Source organism: Vidua chalybeata, chromosome 6 (genome assembly GCF_026979565.1).
Source record: "Vidua chalybeata isolate OUT-0048 chromosome 6, bVidCha1 merged haplotype, whole genome shotgun sequence".
Taxonomy (NCBI): Eukaryota; Metazoa; Chordata; class Aves; order Passeriformes; family Viduidae; genus Vidua; species Vidua chalybeata.
The window spans coordinates 25,518,067-25,530,024 of record NC_071535.1 but is presented as its reverse complement, the minus strand read 5'-3'; the positions used below and the strand labels follow the sequence as shown (position 1 = coordinate 25,530,024).

The 11,958-nt window shown below is 42.3% G+C and overlaps 1 long non-coding RNA gene across 1 annotated transcript; it reads left to right on the top strand.

The window, feature by feature from the left end:
- The first annotated feature begins 289 nt into the window (after nucleotides 1–289).
- On the top strand, nucleotides 290–2,197 carry LOC128789891 (uncharacterized). Its single transcript, XR_008431567.1, has 2 exons — nucleotides 290–334; nucleotides 498–2,197. It is a non-coding gene; the product is annotated as an uncharacterized LOC128789891 (long non-coding RNA).
- The last annotated feature ends 9,761 nt before the right edge of the window (nucleotides 2,198–11,958 follow it).

Here is an 11,958-nt window from a genome sequence, read left to right as displayed (position 1 = left end):
TCCAGTAATGTCAAACCTGTTTTCCATTTTTAACCAAATCTGACAAGAGCGTAACACTTCTGCTAAAACAAGTATCATATGATGCCAGAAAATCTACACTGGAGATATTTTATACATGCTGTAACCACATGGACAAGTTTTGATGAAACTTTGCATTCTGTTGGGCAAGAGAGAGCCTCACCATGAGATACAAATGAAGTGCAATAAATTCCACTGCTCAATGACCTCACAGCACAAGGGCTGCTATGGGGAGTTCCCCTCTACTTTCTCCATGCAGGTGAGAAGCACCCAGGAGGTGCTGAGCCCTCCTCTTCTCACCATTCAGCTTGCTCAGGTTCAGAAGACCCTTCTTACCAACATTCTCTCCACTGCCATCAGAAAGGCTCTTCAGTCTCATGCAGAGCTTTTCTGGTGCCACTGTTAGGAAATGTGAAGATTGTACAGGGACTTCTATGGACAATTCAAATCTAACCACTTCTGCTTGTGTCCACCAGCAGGAGTGATGGTGAGCTGTGTGCCCAGCACCCACCAGAAACACCTGCAGCACTCAAGAGCAAAGGCAAGCAAAACAAATTACCCAAGGACAATGCTGCCAAGTGGGCAACAGCTCAGGAGAAAGTGCCTGCAATCCGCATGCAGAGGCAGAAACTGAACAAGTGAGAAGGCTCTCAATAAGCCTGCACAAGGGAATTAGAGGAGGAGAATCTCAACAAATCTCCTGCCTAATTTCATCTCAATCTCTGGAGAGTGCTGGGATGGTGTCATGGCTTAACCCCAGCCAGCAACCAAGACCTGTGCAGCCACTTGCTCACTCCCTCACCTGCAAGAACAGGGAGAGAATTGGAAGGGGACAAGCTAGGAGACTTGTGGATTGAGATGAAGACAGTTTAACAGGACGAGCAAAAACCATGCAGACAAGCAAAGGAAAACAAGGAATTTATTCACTACTTCCCACAGGTGTGGGCAGGCAGAAGTTCAGCCTTCTCCAGGAGAGCAGGGCCCCATCACACATAACATTGACTTGGGAAGCCAAATCACATCACTCCAAATGTCTCTCCCTTCCATACTGAGCATGATGTTTTATGCTTTGGAATATCCCTTTGGTCAGTTTGTGTCACCTGTCCCAGCTGTGTCTCCTCCCAGCCTGCCATGTACACCCAGCCCCTCACCAGCATGGCAGAAAAGGCCTTGGCTGTGTGTAAGCCCCACTTAGCAATAACAAAAACATCTCTCTATTATCAACCCTTTGCTCAGCACAAATCCAAAACAGAGCCACTGTGAAGAAAGTGAACTCTACCCCAGCTGAAACTAGCACAGATGGCTGCCCTGCCTTCGACACAGCCACTTTGTCCCTGAGCACTACTCAATCATCCCATTGCAAACCTGGAGCAGGAGAAGACACTTCACTGTTGTGCATCAAGTGTGTTAGGGACTAAAACAGAAAACCCAGATGCTGTCACAGCTGCTGCCCCACTTTTCCTCACAGCTCTCACGCCTTTGCCCTTGCATCATGTCCCCCTTCACCAATAGGCTTTGACCACTCTTTGGAACCCAACGTAACTGTTTCCAGAACTCGTGCTTACTGTAAGTCCACTTGCCAAATTCCTTCCATTTTGGCTGTGACTGGAGGAAACAAAACACCAGATGACCAAGCCCCCTGACAACACAGCATGGGAGCACCGGCCAGGAGCCCACAGCAGGACAGACAGTCTCTAAAGCAGCGCTTCAGCACCAGCACAGGTTCTCCAGCAGCATAAGCAACTGCTGGTGAGAAAACAGGCAGCTCCAGTGCACCCACAGGACATACAGGAGCAGCTGCGAAGGGGAGTTTTGCACAATGCATAATCAGAGCACAAAGGAGATTGATCCTTGCGCTAGAACATAGCCTGACAGTCCCCAGACCGTGAGCACAATTTTGGCTTTTGTTGTCAGAGTTGTTTCAAGGGCTGACAGAGCAGCTCGAGTTGTGCTGGATTGCCCTCTGCAGCCCACGGGGCGCATCGTCCCCAGCGCGGGGCTGGCCTCACGCCGTGGCACGGTGCGCAAAATCAATCCCCGAGAAAAGGCTCTGCCATCATTTCAATGACATTTTCCCTCCTGGCTGTAACCAGAGAAAGCTGGTTTGCTTGTTTGTTTCCAGATGGTTCTACCTGATTACAAGGGGAGCTTGGCAAAAGAAATTACCTTTTAAGAAACACTGCAGCCTTGTGAAGTCTTTTCTTTTGCTTGTGGACAGCAAACACCTTTTCCTAGGTATTTCTTCTCTTTCCAGAGTATGAAAAGTCGAGGAAAGAGAGAGGGAAAGAGGAAGGGGACAGAAAATATGTAATAAAATATTTTTTTTAATTCTCCCAAGCAAATGAAAGCAACAAAGCAAAGGAGGTGGTAAAAGAAGGTGGTTTTTTCCCCTCTCCACACACTTCAAAGATATTTATCCTTGTATAAAAGATACAGGACAGATGGCCAGAGATAACTTTGAAGAGTGCACAGTGCACAGATGTAGAGAAAACCAGGGTAGGCCCTATTTTGTTTAGCAGCAAAAACAGTACCAGATAATCAGTTATTTTACTCATGTACTTATGTCTCTGACTCACCACACTGCTGTGAAACTTTTGAAGTATCATGCTTTACTTGCTAGTAAATGCTGGACTTCAAAGGAATAGGAAATGGATGCTGAATGGCAAAGTGACCTTTTATTACTCCAGCTATAGTTTGTAACCTGGAACGTGACAGAACATTTTTCATTCTACTTTAACAAAAAAAAAAAAAATCCCACAAAGGGTCACACCTTCAAAGCAGCTTCAGACCAAACATTACAGAGCAGTTTTGACAAGATACTGAGGTCTATTTTCTAGTTCTAGTCATGCAGCATGGACCAGGGTGACAGGAGGTTAGAGCTCATTGCAGAAGTCTCTCTCTGGCTTCATTAGCTGTCATTATAGGCTCTGTCCTGGCCTCCAATATTGCCCTCTCACTATCTCCAGATGTTTTCACTGGCAGAAACAATCTTCTATTTCTATAGGTAAGTGGCTGCCACTGTGCAAGGTGGGTAACTGAGGTCTCTCCAGTGAGAACTCTCTAATTTCAAGTGGCCATTTTGGAAATGTATCTACTTGAATGATACTGTCTCTTGGGAATTGTCTCACCATGAGAATAGCCACCATATAACATCTTTTGTTCATTGTTTCTTGAATTTACCTTCAGCTAGTGTAAAGCAAAAAGATTCTGGCAGAGACTCAAGATGAACTATTTATCTGAGGCTTCACAGTCCCACCAAATGAAAGCAAAATAGTAGCTTTAGACTGCAAGATAGGGTTTATAAGATATATCACAATAAGTATACAATACTAAATTTTACATCACCTTGGGCATTGATTAGCTTGGAAAGTAATATGGGTCTATCAGTGCATCAATGCAACCCAGGAAGGACAGCAAGGATTTGTGCTACTACACCCAAACTATGTTGTTTAAAAAGCACTAACAGTGAAGATCCCATTACTACTTAGACTTGGATTCCTGACTTTAAGTCTTGTCAGAATTTCTAGTCTGGGCAAAACAAAATGAGCGGATGTGATGCTTGTCACATCACCATTACTCACCTGCATTAAAATACAGCACTCTTGCCTTGTTTTGGCATGCTTGGGTGTCCCTAGGCAGTAAGGGCTAAAGACAGGCAGGGAATTCAGCTCTCCCTGTCGTACCCAGCACAGTAAATCTTGGCATCTCTCTTTGCAGGTCTCTGCTCACAGAGGCTGGCACTCCCCAAAACCTCCCCCAGGCTCCAACCTCACCTCCTACCACCCACCCCCACTCCAGCTTTTTTTTCATCTTTGACTTGAAGGCTGCAGAGCCTGAACAAATCCTCTTATGCCAGGGATGCAGAAGGGATGAAGATGTATTCAGCAGCAAAGTAGGTGTGAAAGGACTTTGGAGAACAGGAAGAGTAAACTGCTGCATCCACATGATAACAAGCAAGGTCAAGCTGATGTAACACACTGGCAAAGAGTAGTCAGGAAGAGAAAGAGAAAAGCCCGAGAAGGAGAAGAGAAAAAAATATTATATCTAAAAGGGAAAATATTCAGCCATTTGAAAATGAAGACGAATCTAACTGGAAAGAAACATATGCTAGGAATAGGTAAGAGAAATAGGAAAAATGGATGAAAGATCACAGTCAGAAATTCATACAAATTCGATAGCAAAGTGGCAGACTGAATGAAATGCTCAACAAAGCAAAATATTAACAGTACTGGCAACATATCCTATAACCACTTCAGGTATATTATGATGTGACAGAATGAGGGTCTATTTCCTTCTGCTTTTCCAGAAATTGAGAACAATATGTGAAAATGTGTCCAGATAAGGCAGAAAAGAAAACCCAGTGGTAAAGAGGATAAGTCAGGACTGGTGACTTGCCATGTTCTTTTCCTCATCTATAACAAATGGATTTAACACAGAAAAAGAAAAAAGAAAAAAAGTATAATTGGACTAAACAAAAAGCAGGGGGATCTAGAAAAAAAAAGGTACGGCTAAAAGAACATAGGATAAACATTATGGATTTTAAATCCTATCAACATTTCAACATGGCACTTTAGAAACAAGCTCTGAGTTTAATAATCCCACCTGTGAATTTCATCTCCCTTAGCTTGAGAGATTCTAAAGTTCCTCAGTCAAAGGTTGCTCTGATGATATCCTTGCTTGACCCTGAAACATCTCAGCTTCCTCCCAACAGGATTTAAGAGTCCCCACCATCCTTGAGAGGGAGGTGGGTATGTACCTAACAACCAAAAATCTTGCATCGGTAGTTTTAAAAAATTCCAGATGAGCTACTCAAAGAGAAGAGCTGGAGAAAACCACCTCCCCGATGCTAAGAAATAGGATAAGGGCACACTGCCTACATCACCCCAGGTGAAGCCAAAGAGTAGAAACTCCACTCCCCACTTAGGCTGTGTTTTTTTTATAAAAATAATTGTTAAAGTGTTTCTCTCTATCTGGCAAGGAATAAAGCCAGCATTTTGGCTGAACATCAGAAAATTTGTAAACACAAGCATGGAGCTTCCATAACCAGCTTAAATAAAGGTTTTCTTCCAACCATGCTGATACAGAGAGTGTGTGGGAGACAAATTTAGACATCAGCAAGGGCCTGCACAGTAGAAATCCATCTGGCTACACTCAAAAATGGGCATTCACCGACTCAGACGTGCTTTTACATTATATACTAGGCCATTTGGATGACAGTAAAACTGAGCCAGTCAGAAACATCATTATGTTTATATCTGCCAGTTCTGCCAGGATAAAGTTGGTACATCATTTATGAGTGTTCAGCATTCCACAAGGCTCACAATATGGGAAATTTATCTACAGCCTCCTGTACATAAATAAATACTGTATTATTTCCTACGCTGGTACTACTGATATTGTGTGGGAACAGATTTTGTCTTCCATCAGCAGACTGGTGGAATTCAATAACATTTGTGGTCATCCCATCCAAAGAAAGACACATCACACCCATTACACTGAATGCCTCATCATCAGCTGAATATATAAATCTGAGAGAGCTGCAAACAGCAAGAGAGTGACAGAATCTTTTATTGAACATGGATACATTTTTCTTTGACCAATGGGAGTCTCCAGGGAGTTAGAATTTATCAGCTGTGCACCAATAGTGTGCTTAGTATATCACATGACTCAATGAGAAGATGGACCTGAAGAGTTTGCAATCCAAGGTACTGGATTCTGGAAATGCTCTGGTTGAAATATTCACGGGCATAAAATTAATATGAGGTGTCTGCTGGATTGGTTGATGTTTAATGTCCATGGAGAAACAAAGCAAGTGGAACATAACATGAAATTCAGAAGAACTACCATCACAGTTTTGCAGTCTGAAGGTTTCTCCAATAGCAACCGATACCAGCAGCAGGTAACAAGTTGGCATCAGATACACAACAGCAGTCAGTGTCTCCAAGGCTTTCTTTCAATGTATATGGTGACTTTTTTTCTGTCAGTAACTAAGTCCTTCCTCCACAGGATAAACTTATATTGGCCAAAAGACAGCAAACCAGTTCATGGCCGTCTGCCTAGGACTTCATGGCCACTAGACATTACCTAAAGGTCGTGGAAAGTTCCTGCTTCCCATATGTAGATTCAAACTGGATTTAGCCCTGGAATTTCCCTCTAAACAGTACCTCAGCTCTGGTATTTCCCCACTACTTCCATGTGGCATTTTAAGACATCTCAAATACTCCCATGATTGCAGATTCTGATTTAGATGGCAGCTGCCTTCTTTTGACTTGACTTACACCATTTCTCTTTGAATGTCTTCCCCAACACTCCTCAGAAGGGGACAGTACCTGCTGTGTTCCCACCTTCCCTCTCTCATCAGGGACTGAATTTGGTCCTAACCTAGATCTGGGATCCTTGGGAAGCCAGAGGGACAGTTACTCTTCCATGAGATCTCACTGAGGTACTCACATGTGACTTTGGCCAAAGTCTCACCAAACTCCTCCCTTAATATTTTCCTGACTCTAGGTCCACTTTCAGCCATCCAAAGACTTGTCTTTTGCCTCGTGCTGCTTTGCTGTAAGCTACTGCCTATAAGAGGTAACTCAGAAGCAGAAAATGAGGTGGAGGTTCTGCCATCGAGCCTGAGAGATTCGTTCCTAGGGCCAGAAGAACAGTGCCATGACAATAGCCAAAGCACAGCCAGCAGCTGCCTGGGCACGGGGAGCAGAAACCAGAAAGAGGGAAAAAGACCAGAAGACGTAGAGGTGATGCAGAGCTTTAGGAAACACCTAGTCAAAAATCCCTTACCAGGCATCCTTTGAGTTCAATGGAAGTATGATTTCACTCCAGCTGCCACTCTGGCACATGTAAAAGATATTGTGCTCCCTTCCTCTCCACTGAGATCTCACCTATTCTAACTACTCTGAAGTGCTGCTCTATTAACCCTGCTCTGGATGCTGCCTTATTTTGATCTCTGTTCTTTGCATGAAGAATAGAGTGCAGTACAGTAGAAATAAAATCTGTGCAAAGTCTAAGGCATTACAATAAAAGCAGAGCACATTCAAGTAGAAGAACCTGTTCTTAGCTGATGCAAGCTAATAGGAGCCAGGTAAAATTCCAGCAGTTTCCCCGCAATCCTCCAACTCTCTTTTTCAGTTATGTGGAGATATCAGAAAGGCTGCTGAAATTTGAGAATACAGTAAATCTGTTTTTAAAAGAGGCTGAGTTCTGGGATCATCCCCATTTCCTTTGAAAATCCCATGTGTTATTTCTGAACCTGCAGACACTGTTATGTTTTTTCAATTTAATTAACTTCCAATAAAGCTGCTTATACTGGAAACAATAAAACTCTTTCTACCATGTCACTCTTCCTTCGTTAACACACATACAAAACACACAGAAGCCTCAAGAAAGCTCCAGGCACTCTAAGAAAAGAAATAACCAAATACCACCAAATATTTAATTTTCTATGCCGGAAATGAGAAACAGGTGTAATTAAAATAACACTTTTTAAATTAAGTGACCTCTCTTGACCAACCATCTGTGAATAATTCAGATTTTTTTCCCATTATTACTGCAAAATTAAAACTAGGGCATATAAATGACAAGATTCTCTTTAACTATCTTTAAGCACCAGCAATATATATTTTCCACCAGTTAAAATCCTTAATGATACCAAAAATCTGTCAAGCATAACTCCCCCAATTCATTTGCCTGAAACCATCAATATTTTATCATGCATTTGCAGTTGGCTTTAATTTAACAGTCCAGGTTACTAATCAAACAAAACACCCAAGTCATTAAAAGTTAGCGTGCCATTTAGAAAGTGCATTTCACGTTTATTAAAATATCTTTCATGGAGCCATTAGAAGGCTAAAGTTTTAATTACAATCAGATATTTAGTTCTACTTCAGTTATGCTTTTGGCACTCTCTTGCAACTGCCTTGATTAATCTTCCAGACAGAGCTCATCCATTACCTCCTGAAATTATTTTCCTCTTAACTTCTTCATAATTCATCTTTTTTCTTCCCCCCTCCAAACATGTAAAATGCATTAAAAAGGTGTGCACAATACCTGCCTGAAAGATAAGTCATTAGAAAGATTCCATTTCAAATGCAATTTATTCTCAAAAGTACCAAATAGCCATAATTCAAACAGATGTATTGAAATTGAAATGTAGGTTTTCTTGTCTTTGTTGTCATTTTAACTATTTTTCTACAAATGAGAGACTAATCTGTGCCGCTCTTTCTCCTGTCACAGATGTTGAAATATACAGTTCAGCTGAATTTTGCCTGGGTAATTCTGAGGGCATCTCAAGCTCACACGGAGTCTCTGTCATAGAAAATTTCACTTTTTTTTTCCTCCTTTTTATTACAATGGTCATACTGCAATACATTTTACCAAACTTCTGTGCTGAGATTATTTCAATTGCTCTTTTCTATCCATTTTAACTAATGTCACATGAAACCTCAGTCAGCAGTAATGAGAAAATACTCTCATGTTGATTGATATTTTAGAGCTAAACAGACACCTACACCATGTTTTGCAAAGTTTCACCCTAAATGAATATAAAATTTCAAGGGCTGAGGAAACAAATTTGGAGGAATGAATCTGACACAGAGATCCCTCTCATTTCCAGCTGAGCTTTGACATTTCTCCTGGATCTGGCATCCTCTAAATTCCACATTTCTCATTCTACATGCTTTTTTCTGCAGGTGTAGACAGATTTGGATTACACACACAAAAGCAAAGCCTTAAATAAACCCAAAAGGACAGCTGAAGATCAGGCTTGTCACCCACTGGTTTAGATTCTTAGGTATGTTGTATATTACAGCCCCTTCTCCAGAGCTCAACCTCATCCTCAGACTGAACAGGATCAGAGAACGGTCTTCCTAGAGTCTGTTATGCATCATCATCCTTTAATTTATCCACAGCTGCAGTAAATCTATTGAGAAACAGACTGGAGAGATCTTGCCAGACCTCAGCCAGCCCTCCCCTCCCCCACAGCTGCCCACTGCCTACTTGCAGAAGTCTCCAGGGGAGAACAGGCTGGCCAATGTCCCATGCCCACAGCCAGACCAGGAGATGCAGAGCACCGGGGAGAGGTTTAGCCATGCTTCCAGCAGAAGGCTCACAACAGCACCACATAAGCCCTTAATCTGCCTCTCCTCCTTCATCAGCTGGATCCAGGGCCACATCTACCTGCATAAGGAAAACCTCAATGCTCATGTTGGTCTGAACCAAACACAAGTCAACATCTCTCCTACCACAGCATCTCACTACAACACTGAAGCCTGGTATTTCACACCAGCAGTAATATGGTGAGAGGCAGGGAATAGAAGGGATTCAAATAAAGGCCTCTACTCTCATTCACGTGGTCATCAGAATTGGCTCCAGACAGACTCCAGGAAGAAAGCTGCAGAAGCATTTCAAGAAAAATCTCAGGCACTTGGGCAGCAAAATGGGAGATGCTTGAAGAGTCTCTCTACGTGGCCCTTGTACAGCACTGTCTGTGTTGTACTGAAAAGCCTGCCTTTATTGTCTTCTGTGCTGGAGATTATTGATTTCTTTCTTTTGAACCTATCCAATCCATTTTTTAATTGGAAAATACAGCAAATTTCTTTAAGTAGATCTGTTTAGGGCAGGTTTAAAGGGGTTTTCCATTACATTCTTAAACAACATTTGAAAATATAAGTTAAGAAATGGGAGAATATAAGGGGGAGGGAGATGGAGAATTATAGCAACAGATGGGAGATAAACAAGATACGGTGGCTACTAGTAACCCCAGGTCTCTGATGCCCGTGACGTGCTCCACATGGACCAAGGAAATACAAGAGGAGCAGAGCTATTTCTAAAAGAAAAGAAAACAAGTAGATTGGGCTGAACGATGTCCAGGTTTGGAGCACACCCTGCACTGAGAAAAGTTGATGTTTAGAACTAGCAAAGGGTCTTTCTCCTGTGGGCGTGTTTCAGCGTGAGAGGGGCGCGCTGGGAGCGAAGCCCGGTGCCGCAGCACCATCTAGTGCCAGCTGCGAAGAGCAGCGAGGACTCACAGCACGGAGACCCTGCGCTCCCTAAAGCCAGAGCCTGCTGAAGAATGAGCCTCTAGAGCATCGTAAACATGCGACTTCCCGATAGCCAGGTGCGCCAAGGAAAATGCTGGCTCAGGATGTGGAGCACGGGGCTGCGGCAAGAGGAACGGGAGAAAATGTAGGGCTCTTCACAGTTCTTTACAAGTGTGAGTGGCAAAAGTTTTGGTTCTGATACTGATGATACTGCATTCAACTTGTCTCAGGAAAAGGATTTGTATCGCTGAGCATCCGAGACACTCGTTTGTTTTTGTTTTTTTTTTTTTTTGAAGGAAAACTTTTCCTTCCTTTAACTTTTTGAAAATATTGCTCCGATCCTCTTCGGTGTTTGAGACTTTGTCATCATATAAATTGGTTAGATTTACTCCCCAGCAGAACACTGAGCAATAATAAACCAAAATTATGTTTAAGATCCTCTCCATAAGACATAAAAGACAATTTCTGCAGTGGAACCATTTCACAGAAGCCAGGGACTTGCCCTTACCAATACACATCCTGAAATCCTGTCCGCACTGGAGCAGAGTGGTACTGCTGATTTCAATGGGACCATGATTTCTTTCAATCCTCCTCCATCTCATCCTGGCAAGTGCCAGATGCTGATATAACTTAACTGAAGCCTCCTGTCATAGGTACTGCACTTCACTAAATTCACAGGTGTGCCAAATAATGCAATCTACTGGAGCTCTAGGCAGCACCATAGAGCTGAATATAGGAAGAAAATTGACTGCCTTTCATACAGGGCCTCAGTATTGACAGCTCATTGCTGTACTTCATTTAAGTGAAACAAAATCTTCAGAGAAGCATATTGACTAGTCTGTGAATAAAAATCATTCCATAGCTGTAAAACTGGAAAACACAGACTTTTCCTGACAGCAATATTCTGCTGTCCCTTAAGAGGGCTAGGGCTCAAGGAGATGATACTTTAATTATTGAAATTTTATTTTCCTCTAAAAAAATCTTCATTTTCTTGTAAGTAGCAGACTAAGGGCTGCTAAACCAGCTAGAGGTGGATTTATTGCTCTTCTTATAGAGCATCTTTTCAATATGGCCCTTATCTCTGCAGACTTTGCACACCATAATAGCAAAAGAAATTGATGGTAATATTTTTAGTAACAATAAATGTTAATTTAAAGAAAATCCAAACCTAAGTATAATAACCAGAGACCAACAAAAATGCCAGTTGCTTTTTTGCCATAGGTGGATATACTAAAAGGAGTGGAAAGCATCAGTTCTTCTTTCTTTACTTCTTGTCTTTGGTGGTAAGAGTAAAGGAATCTAACACAAAAACAAGGGGGAAATCTAATGTGGAACTAATGCAACATTTACCAGTTATTATCTGATTATTGTTCCTGATGATATTTCCATTTCTCTAAACTTTAATCTTGTTGTATGTAGATTGAAAGACCTTCAGGGCAAGACTCTTTCTAAATCTCAGTGTAACATCTAACACAGTGAGATCCTGATCCTCCCTCTAGCCTCCAGAAACTTATGGAATTAAAACATACAAGCGATAAGACTCTCCAAGCTTGACTCACCAAAGAGTTTGGGAAGTACAGTACTTAGTTTCTCAGCACTCCTAGGGACTTTGCCAGCTTGCAGAACTGGGAGTCCGTAACAGGTGCCCGGGTTCCGCTGGCCTGGGCAGAAGCAATTGCAGCATGGATGACTGACCAGTGCCAACACATAACCAAGAATATACTAGGCAGGAACTGGATGATCCTGAAGCTTTCTTCCAGCCTTGATGATTCTATGAAGCATTAATGGGACCCTGCAGGTCCCCACACCTCCCTGGCAAATCTGTATTGTTGATGATAGGCTCAACAGAACCATGTGCATGCACATTACCCCAGAGCACACACAGTCACAGATT